General features: G+C 46.7%; 1 long non-coding RNA gene across 1 annotated transcript; it reads left to right on the top strand.

Annotated features, from left to right (window-relative positions):
- Positions 1–5,905: 5,905 nt before the first annotated feature.
- Positions 5,906–14,407, top strand: LOC119156229. The gene is made up of 4 exons (XR_005107024.1): positions 5,906–6,122; positions 6,251–6,352; positions 10,867–11,220; positions 14,248–14,407. It is a non-coding gene; the product is annotated as an uncharacterized LOC119156229 (long non-coding RNA).
- The last annotated feature ends 6,544 nt before the right edge of the window (positions 14,408–20,951 follow it).

Here is a 20,951-nt window from a genome sequence, read left to right on the forward strand (position 1 = left end):
GGTGTAGACCTCAGCCTCTTTTGAATCAGCTGAGGGAGGCAAAACTGCACGTGCAGAAAGAGCTGCAGGGCTGTGATAGAGTTTTTCTGCCTCTGCAGATGCATATTAACGACTAAAAATGCATCGGACACTTCTCGTTAGGCAACCCAGCCAATATATAGCTGAGTAAATTAATAGAGAAAATAAAGCCCACGTTTCTGGTGCGGTGTGAAAACAGTGAGTTTTGTACACTGTAAGTTTTATGCAAATGAATGTTTGCACATCCTTGTACCAGTTAGATTGAAACATTGCGTGAGCTCGGGAAACAAAGCTACTGTTCAGGAGATAACAGCGTGTGTGTGCGTCACATACAGAGCATTTGCAAAACCGTAATTGGAATAGCGTTTCTGGGTTTGATTTCAAGAAACAACGGGACCCTGGAGTTCAACCTCTTCAGTTTCCCAATCTGTCTGTGCTGTGAAATGCAGGAACGAGCAGCCTGGCCTTCAGGTGAAAGCTGAAGCAGCCAGGGGCTGAAGCACATGTTTTAGCAGAGATTTTCAAATGCATGCTCCCTAGCCACAGAGGCAAGCACATAAATCAGGCCAGCCTCTGGTGCCTGCCATTGCTTCCCGCAGCCTCTCGTTGTACCACGCCTTGGGTCACCCAAGCGCTGTCTAAAATCAGACTGAGTGTGATCCTGCAGGGTCAGCGTCCCTGGCAGATGACAGTACTGTGTGTGTGATAACAGACCTCTTTTCATTTCCACAAAAAGGGAGATTTCATCCCGCAACACAATGTAATTCAGTTCAAAACTGAAGCTAAAACCTCTTCCATTAGTCTGTTTAATTCTCCGTATTATTTCATGTTCTGTTCAAAGTCTCTCTTCTTAAATGCTTATTGAAGCAAGCCAGAAGTGCATAAAACTAATGTAATTAGCAATAGAAATAATTCCAAAACCCAATTACTTCATTAATATGGAAAGAAGTGCAAAGCACACAGAAGCAAATTTGCTCACAGGTACAAAGCTGGTGCAGCAGCATTAATGGTAATGGACGGTTATGAGCAGGGACAGGGGCTCTTGCTCAAACAGGGTCCACTTCAGGAGAAGTATGTCCAGCTTTTGTCAGTGGTTTTGTGCTATTGTTTATTGGTTTCTTTTTTTTGTTTGGTTTTTTGTTAGGGATATTTTGTTTGGTGACAACAGTGAAGAACCCATAATATCCTTCCTTGATGTTACCCCATCCTTCCCACCACACTATTGCCTGCTTTGTACCAGTAGTGTCTCCAGGAGACAATTCCTTTCCCCTCTCCCCCCCATGAAGAAGGAATTCCTTCTTGTTAACGCTGCAAGCAGTGCTTTTCAGCTGTGGCAGCATCTAGTAGCTAAGCAACAAACAGCATCCCCAAACAAGAAATCAAGGTGTATGGGAGAAAAACCCTCACTGTGCGCATTATAGTGCAATCCAGTGAAAACTGCAGCATCACGGTTACTTTTGCTTTGTGCTCAAAAGGAAGCAGACCACCACATCTTGAAAACAACCCATTCTCTGAAGCATAAGGGTGCTTGCTACCTCTTTTTGTGTTAGCCATTGGCAGAATTTTGGCCCTGGCTCAGTCCAGACACTTTCAGAGGAGTCAACTGGGCACAGAAGGCTGAGAGCAGCTCCTTGATTCCCATCTTCTCTGGACAGCAGAGAATAAAATCAGGATGTGAGTGCAAATGCCTTATGCCCAGTAGTTCACTCTCGCCTTGGCAAAGCTTGGGAGCGGAAAGCAAGGCTGTGAGAGCACTGCACCCAGAGCTGGGACAGTGCTTCTGCACGGCGCCTGGAAACACTCTGGGACTATTGCTCCCAAATACAGAAATATTCTATGTAAGAAAAAATGACTAGTATACTTACAGTCATGGGTTTTGCTGGGTGGAGGCTGGAGGGTTTTTTGGTCTTTTGGGGTTTTGTTCCCTGCACTTAAAAAACACTTCATGCTGCTTGGTTAAAGCCAAGAGACAATGCCAATCTCTGCAGCTGTGGCTTAAACATCCCCTTCCACTTGTTTCTTTGTCCTGTTTCCATTTTCTTATACCTCTCCCACGGACACGGCCTTTATTAAACAGACTGAGGAACAATTTCCTTTTAATAGGCAAGTGACTTTTAGCTGATGCCTGAGTTATGGCCGAACATGTGTTTCATTATACAAGTCATAATAACCTTTCTATAGATTGTGCATTTTGTTTTTAACACACTTACTAATGAGAAAACAAAGTTCTTCATGTTAGCAGAGTAGAAGAACCTAACGGGCAGAATCCCTGGCATAAGTGACTGGATTAATAGCTCAGCAAGGCTACTATATTAGCCTAACAAGGCTATTAAAACAAGCAAATAAAAAATGTATAATGAGCTGTTTCTGATTCTCAAATCAGGGTCATTTGAGAAGATATTCAGAGTATTATTAGTATGAGCTTGGAACAAGGCTGGGTAAGAAAAGAATTAGAGCTGAGCAGTCTTCTGTGACATTATGTTTAGAAATTTGTTAGGGGTATATTATTGACTGCAATCAATAAACAGGATGACCACTACTTCAGCAACATTTGAAAAGGATGCTATTAACAAATAGACTTCACAGAGAGCCAGGGTTACTTGTTTAGTTGTAAACCTGAGTCTAAGAACAAAAATATTTGCTAAGAAACATGTTTGGGATGGAGTTTGGTCAGCAGAGCTCATTAAATACCAGCACTCACCCAGAAAGTGAAAAATCAAATGTCATTTGAAAAATTGCATCTAGTGCAAGTGTGCAGAGAATAGCAGGCACCCGACAGCCACCAGCCCGCTGAATGCAGCACGATTCTGCTGCTGAGTGCTACTCAGCTTTGGCAGCTTTGTGGGGAGGGGAGAAACAATCCTGAAAAGGTAAAGCAGGGGAGCAAGGGTCGCTCTGGATCTTTGTCCTACTCCTGCATGAAGGTCCTCATGAATTTAGAGGCAGGAGGCTCCTATTCACAATCTCTCAGTGGGAAGATCCACCCCAACACAACTGTTGCCTTCTTGAACCAACGGAGATGTGCCCCTTTGGGCACAATGAGGTGATAAAACAGGTGGCAGAAAGCTTTTATAGACGGGAATACATCTAAAATGATGATGATGATTGCCATGATGATGACCATGATAATCCATGGCCTCATTCAGGGCCACTAGGGTCATAGAAAAGGTAGGCTGGCCTTCAGGGATGGAGGTGATCTACACAGTTGTGTTGTCCATTCAATCTTGAAATAATTTATAATTATAATTATAGTTAATTATAAATAATAATTATAATAATAGTAGTAGTAGTAATAGATAAATGGCTGGGAACCCTACTATGAGGATCCCACAGCATATGTGAGACCCCTGAGCTGCCCTTCCTTCCCCAGGATGAGGTATATTGTGTTTGAGAGAAGTTCAAAGTATGTTGTTGCCTTAAGTTGCGGATGCAGAGGACTTCCACTCCTTTTTGGGTTCAGACCTGGCACCAGCCAGTTCACCGGTGGAGCTGTGCTGACTTAAGCCAGACTGTCATCCGGCTTCTTGGTATGAAAATCTCCAGAAGCAGTTCATTTCACTTTTTTCATCTTTACTTAAGGTTTTTTCCCAGCTCTGGGAAGGTGCCGTTCCTGACTTTCCCTGGTCCTCATCAGAGAAATAAGCTCATCCCTCACCTACCAAGGTGCTAAGTAGTTTCTTACAGCAGTACTGTGGAAATCCTAAATGCTCTGCATTGCCAGATCGTTTGGAAGGCCGTTTGGGGGGGGCTCTGAGCAGCGTGGATGGCTCTGCCAACCTGATATTCTCCATGGCTTGTGCCAAACCACATTACCTGCACCCCAGACCTGGCCACTGCACTGTCATGGTGCTTTCCTGAGACTTTGGTGCCAGCACTTTGCAAAGAATAGTTAATCTGAAAAATCACAGTGCAAAGATAAAATACACAAAACCAATGGTTGTTACTATGCTTGCACAAGAGTGAAGGAATATTTGCTTATTTACATTTTTACTGTGTTACCTACAGCTTGAGTGAAGCTGCTTTTCCTGTTCTTGCATGTACTGAGCCCTTTGATTTCTGTGACACTGTGATTTCACTGCTTTACTCCTTGGAAGCTTTTCCTTAATTGTTCCCTGCAGCTTAGCAACCTGAAACCACCTGTGTAAAGTGAGTCTATCTCAGGTGTACAATTCTTTTCCCAATTTCCTTGCTCATTTTGATTTCAGAATTCATTACCTTTTTTTACATGTAAGTGCTGACAGCTCCTTTGGACCGGTCTGAAATTGGGTTTGCCTTTAGATTTGCACTGGACTTTATGTATATTGGGGGATTAACAGGGAAGGATATGATATATATATATATGTATGTATAGCTCTCCCTAGGGGTTCATTGAAGTCAGACAGATCAGACAGCTGGGATGGGACCTGCACTACCTGAGCAGGTTACACAGCTGCTTTAGCAGGCAGCCCTCTGGGCCCAGGTGTTTGTCTTGGGAAGGGACAATTGCCCTCGGGTAGTCCCGGTGTCTCCCAGCATTGGGCACCTAATTCCCAGACAGGTAAATTAGGGAGAACGGATTGCATTGCAAGCACCGTGGAGCTTCAGGTGCTCTGTGGTCGTGGCTTGGTTTAAGCAAGATATTTAACTGCGGGTATGTTATCAGGCACCAAGGAGCCCTGTTGCCTTCAGCACCGAAACGCCTGGTTTCATGTCCTCAGCGGCAGTGGCAGAAACAAAGTGGAGAGAGGTTTAGGGCAACAGGCTCCAACCTGCAGATCTAAAATGACAGAATTATGTATTTCTTCTTCAGAGGAGCTCCTGCACCTTGAGAGGGGCAGCCCTGGCACAACCCGCCAGCGTGCCTGGGTATGACCGAGGTGGGAAAGAGGGAGACTTTCCAATGAGGGCAAAAAAGAAATCTGGCGTAGCAGGAAACTTCAGCTGCTTGCGCTTGGAAAATTGTTCTGCTCTTTCTAAACTCTTACCCCAAAACAATCGGCCTGTTTCAACAACAGCCGCCTTGAAAATGAGCTTCTCCGGGGGGTGGGAACGCGGGGCTGCGAGGGACTGACCTCATTTCCAGCACACATCGCCGCTCAGCCCGGCGGCCCTCTCTGGAGCTTTCTGTAATATAGACAGCCATTTCCCTGGCTTTTCTCAAAATAATAATAACATAACTTGCCTCTAATACTGCCTGACACAGCTGCATATGCTGCTCGCCCCCAAGGCTGCCCTGGCTCTCGAGAGCTGCTGTGGACAGCGTGACATATGGAGGAATTGTGCCAAGGACAGGGATTTTTCTGCCCAATTTTGTCCTGCTGACCATTTTGCTGTCTTCTGAGGAGCATGTGCATGGGGGCAGAGGGGGCTTGATGATGCTGATCTGGCTGGGAGTGCTGCACTTCTGCTTTCACCATGGTAACGAGGAGGAATTAGTATGCAATGGGGATGGGAAGGTTTGTAGTATTTTACTGGGGGGGGGGGGTGGGGGCGGAGTTGGAGACTTTTTCTTGTGGAAACTCTTCAGTCAGGGGGAACAGAGGAGGAAATTGCTTTTTTGGTTGATCCCTACAGTTCCTTGCTCGGCAGAAGCAGGATCATGTTTCCCTCAGCAGGTACAGGGTCTCGTCAGTGCGAAAGCGATAGATAACTCAGAGAAAGTAGCTGCCCCTGTGAGCCAGGAGAAATCCCTTCCCTCCTCTTAATTTGCTGTCTCCAGGTTTTGTGAAGGAGTACACACATGCACAGGACCAGAGTGGTCAGACCCTATTTACTGCCTAGTGGGGTTTTCACCTTGTTTCCATTCTGTTCAGTCTCCCCATCTTTCTTTCACTCTTTCTTCTCCTTCACTCTCCCTTTCTCGTTTTCCTTCATTATTTTGAACTCTGTCCTCCAGCCTGACCCCACACACCGCTGGAGCAAGGTTTGCCATCTGGAAAGGCTGCCAGGGCTGCGTGCCGGTGGCAGCAGCTGAGGTAGGAGGCTGCGTGGTGGCCCCGCACTCCACATCCCGGGTACCTTCACCTTGGAGGAGAGAGGGAGGTTGCTCCCAGCAGCCCTGGACTGGGATAAATGGGAGCCCTGACCTTGGTGAGCTGCAAATGGGGCCAGGACTGAGGCAGCAGGTGAGTTCACAGCTGGGCGCTAGTGCTTTGGCTTTGCTTTCAGTACTAAAAAATGGGATGCCCTTGGGAGGGAGGGTTAAAAGCAACATAACAAATACTCTAGTGATCATCCCACTGGACTTTTGCAGAAACAAGTCACCGACACCAGAACAGCCCTGTACCGGTCCTTCAAACACTGGTGGCACCACCTGGGAGCATCTCAGCTGAGGCTGGAGCGCTGCTCCCACCAGGTTTGTATCAGACCAGCAACCCTAGGTAAGTTTATTGTGCAATCAATCACACCTTCCTTTTCAAAGTGTCTCTCCCCCTTCTCCTTTTTCTCCATTTTGCTTCCCTGAATTGCATCCTGCACAGTTTCTCTGCACCGGCAAAGGAGAGTATCCAGCTGTAAAGACGTACTTGCACAAATGCTTTCCACCATTAAAAACGCTTTGGTGACTGGGACAGGACTCTGTGCTCTAGGGAGAGCACTGCCAAGCAGTTAGACATGTTGTTTTACAAAAATTAGAGCTAAAATATGAAGCAGTTTAGGTTTTTACCACTCAGCTGTAATCTCCAATTTACACTATTTGTCCTTTGGAGCTGGATAGAAATCGGCTCTCTCTGGTCTGCAGCCATTCTTTTGTGTTGGCAGCAGTTCTAATTATGCACCAATTAACCTTAATTAAACCAGTTCCTGTGTAACTGCACATGCAGACAATGCACTGAACAAACGGCCTGACAAATATTGTCACTTAAAAGGCATAAAAACACGTCAAATCCTTAATTGGAAAGTCAGATTGTAAATTGCTGTGGATTTGTAGCTCTTTGTTCTTAAAACAATTGAAGACGAGTAGTGGCCAAACACCCCGAGTGTTCCCAAACCCTTAGCTGAATTAATTTTCTCAGACTGCTGAGGCCAAAATAGATTATTTGCGTAGGAAAATGGGATGATGGAGTATCCTTAACTGTATCAGCTGGCAGGCTGGTCTAGAGGGCATCAGGGATGGCAATCCCAAGAGAGCCTGGGTGAGTGGGCAAATTGCTGGATTCTTTGGTGATCCCCACTGAGCTCTGCCCAGCTGTTTGTCCAGAAAATGCTCCCTAAAGCTGGGACTGTCCCTCGTGTCATGCAACGGAGCTGCAGTTTTGTTGGAAATGGGGTGCAGCTTGCACCCTGTAAGCAGTAACGCAGCCAACAGATGGTGCTCGTACATACGGTTACTCCAGGTTTCTTCCAAAAATGCCGAGCAAGCTTTCCTCATTTTGTGATGCAACATTTTTTTTGAGGGAACTGCTGCAAACAGCTCAGGTTTTACCTTAATTTCCCTGAACAGAACAAGCCCTGGGACTGCTGGTGTGTGGATAGAGTCCTTGCCAAAGGGGTTACATGCCTCCAGTTTGGCCCTTTTTCAAAGTTTGATATAGGGGAAATAAGTTAGACAGAAAAAGTCCAGGCTCTGCATCGCTTATTTATCTTCTAGTAAAAAAAAATAAAATATTGCAAGACCCTGAGACTGGTTTGCAGCAGAGCAGCAAGGAAAAAAAAAAGTCATAACTAGCACTGAATTCAGAATGTTGTCTTCCCTGCTGTTCATAAAATGTGTTTAGTTGGGGAAAAAAAAAAAAAAAAGCCCTTCAAATCCTTTAATATGTATTGACTTTTTGGTGGTTCAGTTTTATGCTACTGAACGCTTTCCTTTCTGTAGTTTAGCAAACAGGCTCTAGGCATAGCACTTTGTGGTAAAATATTCTGCCTTGTGAATACTGCAATTAAAAGCAAAGCTAATTAAGCATGTAAATCATGCCCATATAAATTAGTTACTAACACGTTCACTTGGCCACTGGTGCTGATTGCGGTGGGAAGGGAGATTCGCATGACCCCTGTGGCTGTGCGGCGAGCTCTGGGAAGGCAGGCGCAGGCATGCGGCCGCGGGGGCACAGGGGCGGTGGGATGTGGTGGTGTCTTTCAGTAGGACACAGCCCTTTGCTGGGGAGCTGAGGGTGGGATGGACGGCAACGGATGCTATAGCAGCTTAAGTCAAGGATGGGGACAAAGATTAAGCAGCCACGACACAGCTCCATTTGGGAAGTGATGAGACCCCGTCCAAAAAGATGGAAATATTTCTCTGGACCATAATAGACCTTGGGATTGGATCCAGAGCGAGTCCAGTACATGGATTCAGCTCTGGATTAAAACATGTTCCCAGGAGAAGTGATGGAAGCAGTCCCGCTTGCTTCTTGCTGGCCAGGCTCAGCCCTGCAGCCACCCTAAGGTGCTCAGCAGAAGTGGGGGAGACTTCAGAGCGTTCGAGGAGATTTTGCAGAAATGTTGAGTGTTTCACGACAGGCGTGAAAACAAGCTGCCTTGCAGCTAACCCCTCGCAGCCCAGAGAAAACAACTGGAAGCAGAGCTAGGGGCAAATGGCCTGGTGTGAGACAGAGAGAAAGAGGAGTGAAAAACCTTTTGCAAATGAGACCCCAACAGAAAATGTGTTTTGGCAGGTGTGCAGGTGTGTGAAAGCCCAGGCAAAATATAGATGGGAGTAAAAATTGCTGCCAGCCCTGGGGATGATCTTATTCCCAGATTTGCATGCAGAACCAAGACTTTTCCCCCAGAAGCATGGGGTTTTTCTCCTTCCAAGCCACCAGTCAGCCTGCATTGGGTGGTGAGAAACCCTGGCCACCCACCGGAGGGCACAGAGGTGGTCCTGCCAGCTGCTCCGAGCGCTCCCCACCTCCCCCATGTTCACATGCACCCTGCACAGCCACGGCAAGACCTTGAAAAGCACCCGAGGGCATCCAACTCTGCTTCTCATTGAAGGGAAAAGAAGGGGCACCTGGATGGCACTCAGCAGGGCCAAAGGGAAGGGGCAGACAGCTGAGCAGGCTCTGAGCTCCAGGGCCAGAGGAAGGTGCTCCTGAAGAGCAAGGGACAGAAACTGTCAGGCTGAGTGGGAAGCCACAGACAGCTGTCTAAAAAAAAAATTCTGGGCACTGAGCTATTCCAGTTCTATTTATTTTTTCAATTAAATAAAAAATGAAAATTGTATGCACCTCTTGTAAGAGCTGGGGCTGTGACATTAAACAGCACATTTTATCACTCCTGCCTGTTTGAAAGCAAGAGGCTGCAGGTATCTTCTGAAAGCAAGGTTCACTTTTCCGAATGTGCCAAGCTGACCTTTGCTGGATCAGGCCTGGGAATTGCCTGCTCACCAGGACCTGGGCCCAAGCTGCCTTCTGCTCCAAAGCAGCCAGCGCCACGTCTGCTCCCTGGAAAGCACCTTTGCTGGCTACAGCATCCTCCTGCCTGGAGCCAAACCAGTGGACAACCACAAACAGGAGTAGCCACAAGGCAAAGGAGGAGGAGGAGGCGGCGTGTAATCAAATGGTTGGGCCATTGCCCTGGCTGGCTGCAGTCTGAGCTGCCTGGACACTTCATTTGTTGTTTTACACTACGCTGGCAGAGCATGAAAGCTAACGGTCCCTACTAGGACACCGATGTGAACACTGGGAACAAACTGTGCACTACAGTCACGATTCTAAAATGACTCTTGCCTGCCATCAGTGATGTATTTTTATATGACAAACCCTTGAGTACTAATGAACTGTCTGGTAGCAGTTAGGAGTAGCAGTGTAATTTCTAGTAGCTCTGGACAAATTCACTTATACTAAAATTAAATAGCCAAAGGAACTAGTTCACAAATTTTTGCCAACTCACACTCAGAAGGCACAGGGAAGAGGCTCCCCAGAAGCTTATTTTAACCACGGATCGGGACGGGTAAGGATCCAGCTCTTCAGTGACAAGATCCATGCATCTGCATGGAATTCAAGGGAGTCAACTTAATTGCAAATCAAGTTGTCAGGCAAGTCCCCCAGTATCTCTTTCCCTCCCACAGCAGTCTCAGCACTGTCATTACTGTAGGCGTCTCTACCATTTGCATCTCCTTCTGCGGCTGCTAAAGAAGTCGTAAACATGCCAGCCCAAGTGTGTCACCCTCACCCTGCCCCTCTTGATGCCCCAAATGAAATTGCTGGTGCCTTCAGCAAAAGTGTATGGATAATCAGAGAGGAGGAGCCTGGGGAAGATGCTGGCACTGGTTCCGGGCTGTTTGGTGGTGTGTCCCACACCAGGGAGCTGCAGTTTACAATTGCAAGCTGGAGGAAAAACCTGAAGAGCAAATGCCTCCCCCAAATGTGCCCTCTGTTCACAGGCGGGTGGGAGCGATAGTCCCCCGGCTATGCTGAGACCTGAAATTCTCTTGTTCTGGAACAGTTATTTTGGGTCACCTTGAGGAAGATAGTTAATCTCCCTGTGTTTCCATTCCCCAAGCGAAAGATAGAAATAGCAGCACTGCCTTCCTTCCAGCAGAGTAAGTGCATTAAAGATTGCGAGGTGATGGGAGCCCTGGAAGTGCCTCGATCGAAGAGGTTCATTTGAATACATTTGTTGTGCATTACTCACTCAGCCCTGAGTTTTAATCTTCTCCTCCTCTCCATCATTGTAATCTAAATTTCCTTGAGCTCTCTCACTAGAGCTCAGCCCCAGTTTAATCCTTGCCTCGTTTGAGTGATTTCTCCCATTTCTCCTTTAGCAAATGGTGAGGTTTATGTTAGCCTTCATCTCTCCTCAAAGTCTATCACCGGAGGGCTGCTAACGCTCCCATTGCAGGGAGCACCAGCAGTTTACTGGGGGGCTTGCGCAACATCTCTGAATAATTTCTCTTCTGTTTTTCCAGTCCAGTGACTCGTGTTTCTTTTCCAGACCTGCTGAACCACCTCGTGTCTGGGGGGCTGGAAGTCTGCTTCCCATCTTCCTCCTCCCTCCCACGGGACGGTTTGCTCGGGGCAGAGGTGCATGGGGGACCCCTTGCTCACGCTGATCGCAGCGCTGTGTTGGCAGAGGTGCAGCTGGCAAGCTCAGCCAGCAGCACCAAGCCCCCGGGCCCCACGTTGCATGTGGCAGCTGGAGCTGTTCTGCTTCCCACGCTGTTTGGCTTTCAGCAGGGACCAGTGCCCAGGATGCTCCTGGGGGGCTGCAACTCTACATCTTGTTTCTGGGAGTTTGTTACCACCATTGGGGCTGGAGCAGAGGTTCTGCTTTGCATCTTTACAAAAGGTGATTAGTTTTTTGGGTTTTTTTTTACGTAACTTGTATGTCCTTCTTGCATATTAAGCAATGCCGCAAAAGTAATTTGTCTCCGCGGCAGGTGCTACGGTTGGACTTTTTTTAGTTTGTTAATTCACAGCTTTCTTGACTTTTTTCCCAGCCGCATTAGTTGTTACTCTATTAGCAAACAAGTCCTGGTTCACGTAGGCAGAAATGTGCAGGAGGCATATGATTCCCAATTTATTAGCCTGGTTCACATGATGTTATTAAGAATTGATTGTAATGCTTAGTGGCATTAGCAGTACCTTCCCATCATAACAATGGTATTTACTGTCAGGAACACTATTTGTGCAGCAGTTGTGTTACACCACAAATAATTATATTACTTACATTCAATTTGTATCATTATACATAACATAACTGTGCCTGCTGCATAGTATCATACTTCATTAATGCCCGAGGCAGAACAGCATCACAGAAATACCCTCCTTGGCACTTTTCATTTGAAATTATATTCTACTAATTATTAAAATGTAGATCAAAAATGACACATCCCAAAAATTAAAAATATAGAAAGAAATTTCTCTGTTGTATTAACAGAGAAAGAACACCAATTAAAATTCATTGCTCTGAAAATGATGGCTCTCTAAATTTAAGGAGATGCTGTCAAGTCTGGTAAACCCCAGAAATGACAAATCTTATTTTCCTGCTTTTCTCTGCAAATTTCCCATAATTTTTTTTGTGTCCTTACCATAAAATGGTTAAGTGAGCTTAAAAAGCAGTGAAACTTCAGTTCTTTTTATGCAGCCCCACAATACAAGTACCTCTACTCTGCTCTTAGTGTGCCCCCAGCACTGTGTGCCCTGGACGGGGTGTGAATAACACTGCAGAGAGGGGACAGTCTGTGGCAGGGTGCCTTGGCCGGTGGTCCCCCCAGGAGGGTCCCGGGCTCCCCAGACACCCCACACAGGCCCTGCGCATCCCACAGCTCACGGGGGGCTGCTCAGCTCTTCAATAAGCTTCTGCCTCTGGGAGCAGCAGCTGCGTGGCTGTAGCTGAAATTCCCTTTAGGGCTCCCCTACCTATGCAGGGCTCCCTACAAAGGCTGTTTAGAAACCTATGGACCTATATGCCCATCTCCATACGTGACAAGAAGAGCAGATAGTAGCAGATAGGGTTGTGAGACATTTCACCATGTGAGCATTATGTTTCTTTCACTTTTGAAAGTCTTTTGCATGGGATCTTGTCCGGTAATAGAGCACAGTCCTTGTAACTCCATCTGAACTACCAAGTTCTAGAGGAAGCTGCCAGAATCTCCTAAAAAAATCCATAATAAAAAAATACATCATGACCCCCACAAGAAAACTTTGAGGAGGCTGGGTTATTCTGAAGGCTGTTAGTGGTATACCAAATGGGTTTTGATCCCAAGGACACCTGGTAAGTGGTGTGTAATTTCAGCAAAAGGTCTTGGTGACCATCTTTGCCTGTTAAAGGGAGATTTACAGGCTGGGAGCTGCAGTGCGGGTTGCAGACAGTGGGTGGTGAGGCCAAGGTGGAAGAGCCACAGGTGAGCTCCTGGCAGAATCAGAGATGCTGTGTTGTGAGCATGCTGCTCATAGGGAGGCTGTATGCGATTCTTTCTACCTTAGTCAAGGAAAAGAAAAGCTTGCAAAAAGTACTGTAATATCACCAGATTTCTCTATCCTCATGAAAATAAATCTACAAAGTGCCAAATTTAAGTGCACTTTTTGGGGGAAGCATTTAAAGGAACACCACATTACCTGTGCCATGCTGTGGGAAGGAAGAGATTTCAGAGAGGCTATTTGTAAAACCAGGTACCAGGAGCTGAGGTCAATTGTCACCCCAGCTCATGGTGACATACTCCTCTTTCTGACAGCAAGTGAGCAGGGGTATCGGAAGTCTAACCCATGCCAAGGACTGAGGGTCAAGTCCACTTCGTCTTGCGAGACAGCTGTATCTGGAGGGTCTGGGACAATTCAGAGGGGAGTGAAATGAATTTAATGAAATTAAAGAACTTTTGAGCATTTTCAGGAAGCAGAAGCATTTTCAGCTTTGGGTATAAGACAGGATGAAGAGGGCAGAATGCAGATGGAAAATAATTACATGTATAATATTAAAGCACACATGAATTACCTTTTTTGTAAGGCCAATACCCAGCACATAGAGACAAGATGTGGCCCATCTCTAACTTGGGATGTAATTTAAAAATAATGTTTTTGAACATATTCTTTGAAGAAATCTCTAAAACTAATGGCAGTTGAAAGCCAGATGAAGTAGCTATTTTATCTGGCAAGCTTCCATGCAAAATTTCCTGCTGATGCTGGCTCAGACAGGTGGAGATTTGGGGTGGGGGAAGAACAAAGTGCCATAGGGATTTATTAGATAGGCCTTGAAAGGTTTCTGGAAGCTTCTATCACAAGGCTTATGAACCTTGGGCTTGTTAACTTCATCGCAGTTTTGTTCAGTGTTTTAACCCTGCTTTATTTCCTGTGGTCCAGATGACACATTTACACATCCTTAGAAAATTTAGTGGGATGCTCTTCAAACAACATGTGACTCTGCCCAAGTAAGGGCAGAAACTTGCTGGTTTTACTTCAATATATAAAAGTTTTTGAATATCAGTATATAAAGGGCTTTTCTCTTGAAATGTCGTCTTTGGCTAGATCATGCAAATTTAGTGCTGGCTGATGCTTCTCTAAGATGAAAAGTATGAACAACTCATGAATATTTCATCATTTGTTTCTGCACTGGTCAGAAATGGTAATTTGAGTTCCAGACTGTAGAGATTTAGCAAAAAGAATTGGACACTCAGAGGATAATGACAGAAAAAAAGTACTTTTGACAGGATTTGTCCTTGCCAGTGCTGGTATGTAGACAAGCTGCCTAAAGGATATGAAACTGGGAAAATCTATTGAGGGCACATATGTGGGGTGTGCTACTGAAGCAATTAATGATCTGCAATGCATTTAACACTATAGTAGTTTCTTTATTTCCTTTTTTATTTTTTCCCTCTAGAGAACAACTGAAAGCACCGTGTCACCCAAGATCACAGGCAAAGCATCATACAGAAGCGCGCCTTGGATGGGGTCCTCATTCATCTCAGGCATGATGTGCACCATCTCCCTCATGCCGTGGAAGGGCTGTGAAGGGGAAAGCGGCAGCAGAGGTGCTATACCTGAAGGTACATCAGCCTTGATTCTCCTCTTAAGACTTCCTTTACCTTTTGCTGTAACATCCATACCCAGCTACCTTGCTCTCTCATATGTAACTGGCCACCCCATGAGCTCCCCCACGGGCTGGATTCAAAAGCTATGTTATTCTTTGTAACCAATGTGAACTAATAATCTGTATGCTCGCTTCAGCCTTTCCTGAATAGCAAGAAATCTTGGTTTGGGCCACATTATTTTGGGAGTGAGAAATGCCATTGCCCCATGCTCTAGCCTAGCACTAGCACTTGGCAAATTGCTTTTTTCCTGTACTAAGGAGTACATGGGGTTTTGGGTTTTGGTTGGGGTTTTTTTGGTTTGGGTTTTTTGGTGTGTTTTTTTTTTTTTTTTTATTTAGGAATACTGTAAGGATGGAAATCCTGTACTGCTGTTTCATGTTCACTCAACTCTGAAGCTTACAGAAATGGTTTAATTTTCCAATGAAAGCAATGGTTATGGTTTTTAAAATGACCATTTCTCCAGATTTGCAACTGGCTTCCTTTCTCTGGTGCATTCCTTTAGCAAGGGAAGGGGGAGAGTTTCCGCCATAAGCCAATGAAGCCTTTTTCCAGTAGCTCCAGAGCCGACTTTCCATCTCGTCAGCGTCCAGAGCAAGCTGTCTGTGGTGGACTGCAAGTTGTCTCATCAGACCTGCGTTTCAGAGTTGCCACCTGACATGTTATGACAAGCTTTTAACTTTCGAGCAGCGGCGGATGGAAACACGTCACTACTTTGGGAGCAGTGCAGCGCAGGCTGCCAAATATAGTTGCCACTGCAGTGGTGTCAGCACCCCCGAGGCAGACACCAACCCCAGCCACGGCGCTCAGTGAGTGAAAACCCAGGGCTCTTCCAGTGGCCTAAAGAGACCCCAGGCAAATAATTTTCTGCATGAACTACAGCAAGTAAGAGGTTGGGCACTTAAGGGAAGCTGGCAGGCATCTTTCAAGGAATACGTTTATGGGTTTGTGGTACCAAGACTGTGTAAGAACCCTAAAAGTGGACATTGGAACTGGAACCTTCCTATGGGGAGCAGCTGGTGAGCAGGGGCCTGAACGGGCTTTGCTAGCTCATCTCTGCTTGCTGCTGCTGGTGGTAGAGGGGAAATAAAACATCAGTCTGAAAAAATTCCTGGAGGTAAGAGCTTGTAGCTCGGGGGGCTCAGCTGACGAGAGCCGCGAAGCAGGAACTGGTGCTGTGCTGTTTGCACGGTCTCTTCATGACCTGTTCTGTGTCTGCTCCCTTGCTGCTCTCTATCCATTTAGGCACACCTGAGTGACACAGCAAAGAAGGCTTTTCGGGACAGATTGTCCTTGCTTTTCCAGCTCACTGGAACCCATTTCTATGAGTTTTCCTCTGCTGTGGTGCTGCAGTGGCTCTGCTGTGCTCTGAGGAGATGGTCAGCTCTAAACCAGCTGGTTCCTGACGTTGCCAGGCACCCCGTGGTGCTGAGCTCATCCCGCTCACTGCCATTGCTTCACTGAAAGAAGTGATCCCAGCAGGTAAGCAGCCCTTGAACCAGCTTTGTGAGTTCAGGAGGTACTTGGGAGATGCCTTCGGTGTTGGCAGCAACCACGTGAGTGTTTAGATACCCAGTTTCTAGAGGTACTCAGCCGTTGAAGTTCTCTGGAGTCATGAGCATTCAGTGCTTCTGGAAACCTGCATTAATTAGCCTGTTTGACATTTTAACCTCTGCCTTGACCTGAGAGTACAGCTTCACCAGTAAATACATCAGGGCAGCACTGCTTGCTAGCCTTGAGGGCAAGCAGCGTGACTCATCCTGTGCCCTTACAGCAGAGACCTCCTCACCCCTCAATCACAGACTTTACCCATGTCTGGCTACAGTCAAAGAGTGAGTTGGCACAAGTAAATCCATGCCAGGGAGTGCACTCAGCCCAAAGCTGGCACTGGATGATCCTTATACAGTGCCCAGGCCCTGGGCGTGTTCAGCCCAGATGTGTTCTTGGAGATGTTCTTGGGCCATGGGGAATCTGTACGCTGCAGCCCCCTCTATCCATGATATCCATGCAGCATGAAAAGGGCAAGTTGGTCATGGCCAAGTTTCAATGATAAACCGCAGGAGTAATCTCACTGCCTTGCTGCTTTCTGAATTTTCGGGTGGGAAAAGGCCTTGCTCCCAGCTCGGCATGGGAGCTCCTCCTGGGGCAACCCGAAGAGCTACTGTGATGGCACCTGCTGAGAGCAACCGGGCTCGATGCCAGCTTGCCTCTTGCCAGACCATTTAATGGGCATAGTAGGCACATAAGATGCTGAAAAAGTAACAAGTGGGTTAGCGGCACCCCCACGGCACTGAGTGCGCTGGCTGTCCTGTGCCTGCTGCCCCGCTCCCCCCTTGTACGGGCTCTTGCTGCTCCTCCCTTCAGGCCCCTGGGAGGAAGGGATGGCTGATCTTGCTGGATGTCTCACGGCTGGAGTTACCCAGGAGGAGGTTGTGTGGATAAAAAAGGGAAAATTAATTCCTGGTCTCTCAGCGCTACCAAAACCAGCCTGCAGTAACAGCTGCATCCTGCAACACCGCTGGCTTTCTCACAGCCAAATGCCGGCAACCAAGTTATCTTCATTTTTAACTGTATGATGGGCTTTTCTGTGATTGTGCTGTTTTGATTGAATATTCCTTGGGTCCAGTTCAATTTTCTACCAACATCAGTCCCAAGCCAGGCCTGGGAGTCTCCTAATGAGGTCAAGAAGCTACCACAAAATTTAGAGCAAATGGGAAAAAAAGAACATTGGTGACAGGTCGCTTACAATATTAAAGAGCAAGAGCCATCCTCCCTGGTGGGCTGCCCTTTTCTACCTGCAATCTGTCCCAAAGCCGATGGGGGATAACTCACTGGCACATCCCTCCCCTGTAACCAGGTTTTAATCTACCAGCGCATCAGCTCGGCACTGCAGAGCAATATTAGAATGATGACTCCTCTCACGCTCAATGCATTTCCAAACCCTATCTATAAACTTTTAAAAAAGGACCTGAAGGTTCATTGTCCTTTGGATGATGAAGAAGAAGAAAAATGGCAGGTATGTCTTGAACTTTCCCTTATTTAATACACACAAATATTTTGTTCTTATGCGCTACCTTCCATCCAAAAAGAAGCGTAGTTTTTTTCCTGAGGCTAACCTGCTGTTTACTTAGAAAAAAAAGAAAAAGAAATTTATTGCTTTTACAGGTAGGAAACCAGAGGCAAAAAGAGGGCAAGAGACCTGTTCAGCAGAGCTGGAAAAAGATCACTTCACTGATTATTAGAGTAGTAATTTGATCATAAGTCCTTTAACTTTAAGGGCGGATCAGCTAATGATGCAATTAGCAAGGAAAATACCCATATTGCTGCTTGCAATGTGCTGGGCTAATCTGTCGTTTATTTTGTTATACATCTGTCCACCTACAGCAGGAATCAACACAGTTTAGAAACCCCTTTTTGTCTGCCCATATCCTTTGAAGTTAAAGAAAACCCCTTCATCGGCTCTTTCCCTGAGCCCCAGCATTCAGGGCAGGGCAGGATGGGCTTTTTTCTTTCTCACCAGCGTGGTAGTGTTTAATACATACATTAGAAAAATAGAAATTTTTTCATCTTATTTCCTGAAAGAGAACAATTGGCTTTTTATATAAGGTTGTCCTGCCTTTCTGCCAGTCAGATCCCCCTTAAAAACTTCTGTGTCCTTTGGTCAGTGTTAACTGTGCTTGCTGGAAGCACTGAGCCTTTTGGAAATGTGGGAAAGTTGGGAGGGTCCGGGGCAGGGGGTGGGCAGAAGACCTGGTGGGCCCAGTGTAGCATCCACGAGTGGCTGGTGCCCTCACACCTGGCTGAGAAGGGTCCACCAGCAGCCCCTGAGGTGACCTGCTCTGCTGGTGGGACATATCCATCTACCTTTCCAACCATACTGAATTTAAGAACCCATTAATGTTAGAAACGAGTCAAATGTGGAAAAGACAAACAAAAGTAAACCTTTGGTGTGATTCTGGTCGCTCCAGTTTCAGCATTAGAAAAGGAGCTTTTTTGTACATGTATGAACCTTCTCCAAAACTTCTGAGGCCAGAAGGTTCCTCCCCACAGTCTCCGTCTCCACCTCCTGCAGGACAGGCTGACTGGAGAGAGGCGAAAGGTGACCTGTATTCCCCACATTTTGCATTTAACCATAACGGGAGACTGTGCAAAGTGAGACTGGGAGGGTGGAGGCTCTTCAGTTTTGACTGAAGCTGTCTGAAGGCTGCTAAAAAAACATAATTGGGGTTTCTAATTGGGCCAGGGAAACAAATGCCTGTGTGCTAATCCTATTAGAGAGTGAGGCTTAAGCCTGGGTAACTGTCAGCATGAACCTGTTCCCCCAGGCCTTGGTAGGGCTGACTTGTGAGCCAAAGCACCCTGCTGTGTGTGAAGTATTGTACTATTACGCCTACAAGCAGAGCAAGGCTGCGTTAGCTTTTCCCATGGTGCTGCCTAGACCTGCTCCCAGCCGCAGATGGCATGATGCAAACGCAGCATCAGCTCGCCGAGGTTACCGCCCCGTCACCGCCAGCCAAGGCACAAGGAGGAGAGAGCCTCACCATGTCCTCACCACAGCCCTGCCTTGGGACTGACTGCCAAAATGGAGCTGTGCCACGTGTGCCATCGCCTGCACATCGTCACAGAGAGGACACGAAATCTCACCGAGGAAATTGCCATCTCCTGCCTGAAGTTTTACCTGGAAGCAGGGGCATCGGCAGGCACTTTGGGAAGGCTGCATCTGATGTCCATCAGCTCCATTTTGTCTTACAGGAATTGAAATACACTGGATTTGGGTTGATCCTGAGCAGAGCGCAGTAAAGAGAAAGGCAGAAGCCCACGTTGCAGGCCAGATGGATCCAGGCAAAGCTGATTTCAAGAGCAGACATGTCTAACAACACTTTATTTTCCACTACTAGAATTGTATGACGACAGATTTCAAATATCTTTCTGAGTCCCAGGAGCCTGATTTAAAGTGGTATGTCTTTATCAGAGCGGTTATGGCCCTTCTGAAATGTGAGTCTCACTAGCTGCATCCGAACCTTGCGCTTTGAGTACATCCCTAATTAAAGCAGATTGGGCCTTTGGGGAAGGAGGAGCTGCAAAACATTTCCTAAAGCACTTTCTACTTGAATTTCATTTTGAAAAAAATATACCTGAAGGATGGTGCAGGAACTAGGATGGAGACAAATTTGGGCTTGGTGGGTCAATTACACTTTCACAGGATGTTTCTGAGGGACAGTGAGAAACACAGGAAGCCCAAGTGATGAGCCTGAGGTAGCCTGAGGGTTTGACACCAAGGTTTCACCCTTCAGAAATACAAGGCATGAACTTAAAGCCACTGTTAATTCGCTGACATCTTTTTTATTTTAGAAATGCCTTAGAGCTGTTTTCTTCAATCATTTTGGAATGTTAGCTGAAAAAAAGCCATTCAGGCTAAACCAGAGGGATCAGCTCCCCCTATCCCCGGTGTAATAAATACCAGTGCAAACACAAATGAAGCCATCTCTCATCAGACGAGCCCTACAATGACTTTCTGCTGCCACCTACACAAGAACCCATCGGGCAGGAAATAAGGACATGAAAACAGGTTTCTGCAGCAGGAAAGCAGAGCCAGTTTGATGGTTTACGCAGGATGAGGCAAGCGCGAGTGCTGAGGAGGAAAGTCTAGATGCATCTGAGTCACCTTCCCCCTGGCATCATCAGCCTTAGTTTAAACATAAAACAGTCATTTTGTAGTTGTTGTTTCTATCGCTAAAATTCTTTCGCTGCGAAGTTCTGGACACATCTCGGGTGTAAATGCTGTCAGCTGGGTTTGTGCTGCTGCTGGGTAAAGCACCGTCCTCACCTGCCTCTCCATGGGGGATTTGCCTTGCCCAGGTGCTGCTGCATGTGGGGAGAGGGGATACAAACGCTTCCCAGCAGTACAGCTGGATGGTGTAGGGTATCCTTTCCCCTGTACTGCTTACTTCCAAGAAAACTGCAGGGGATCTCTGTGCTGTTTCTTTCCCCATCATCTCCAGCTATCCTTCAAAATGTTTCATGGTTTCTGAACACAAGCCTAGAGCCAAGGATCCATCCCTGTCTCTGGGAGGGTGGTGAAGTTCAAGGTGATGGCCTTTCCTACTCAATGCCAGGGGAGAGCTTGGGCTTCCCAGTCCTCCCTGCAAAGCCCGTCAGCAGCGTGGTCATGGAGGAGCACTGCTTGCTGCTCCAGAGGGGTTTTTCCCAAAGGACCCTCAGGCACAGTGATAAGGGGTTACTTGGTTTCCTTGTCAGCTTCTTACATGACTTTTTCTACTTCAATGCCACCTTGGGGAGATCACTGCCCTGGAGAGGTGTGATGTGCTGGAGAGAGGAAAGGCTGTGGCGTGCAGTAAATGGCTGGGTAAGTGCTTGCTTTCCCCTCTCCTCACCCTCAGTATGTTGGCCTTACCTGTGATGCCATAAAATAAATGTGTGGTGGCACCTTAACCCCGAGCACCTCTTCCTGTGTAACAGGAGTCCTGATAAACCA

Source organism: Falco rusticolus, chromosome 12 (assembly GCF_015220075.1).
Source record: "Falco rusticolus isolate bFalRus1 chromosome 12, bFalRus1.pri, whole genome shotgun sequence".
In the NCBI taxonomy this organism is placed as follows: Eukaryota; Metazoa; Chordata; class Aves; order Falconiformes; family Falconidae; genus Falco; species Falco rusticolus.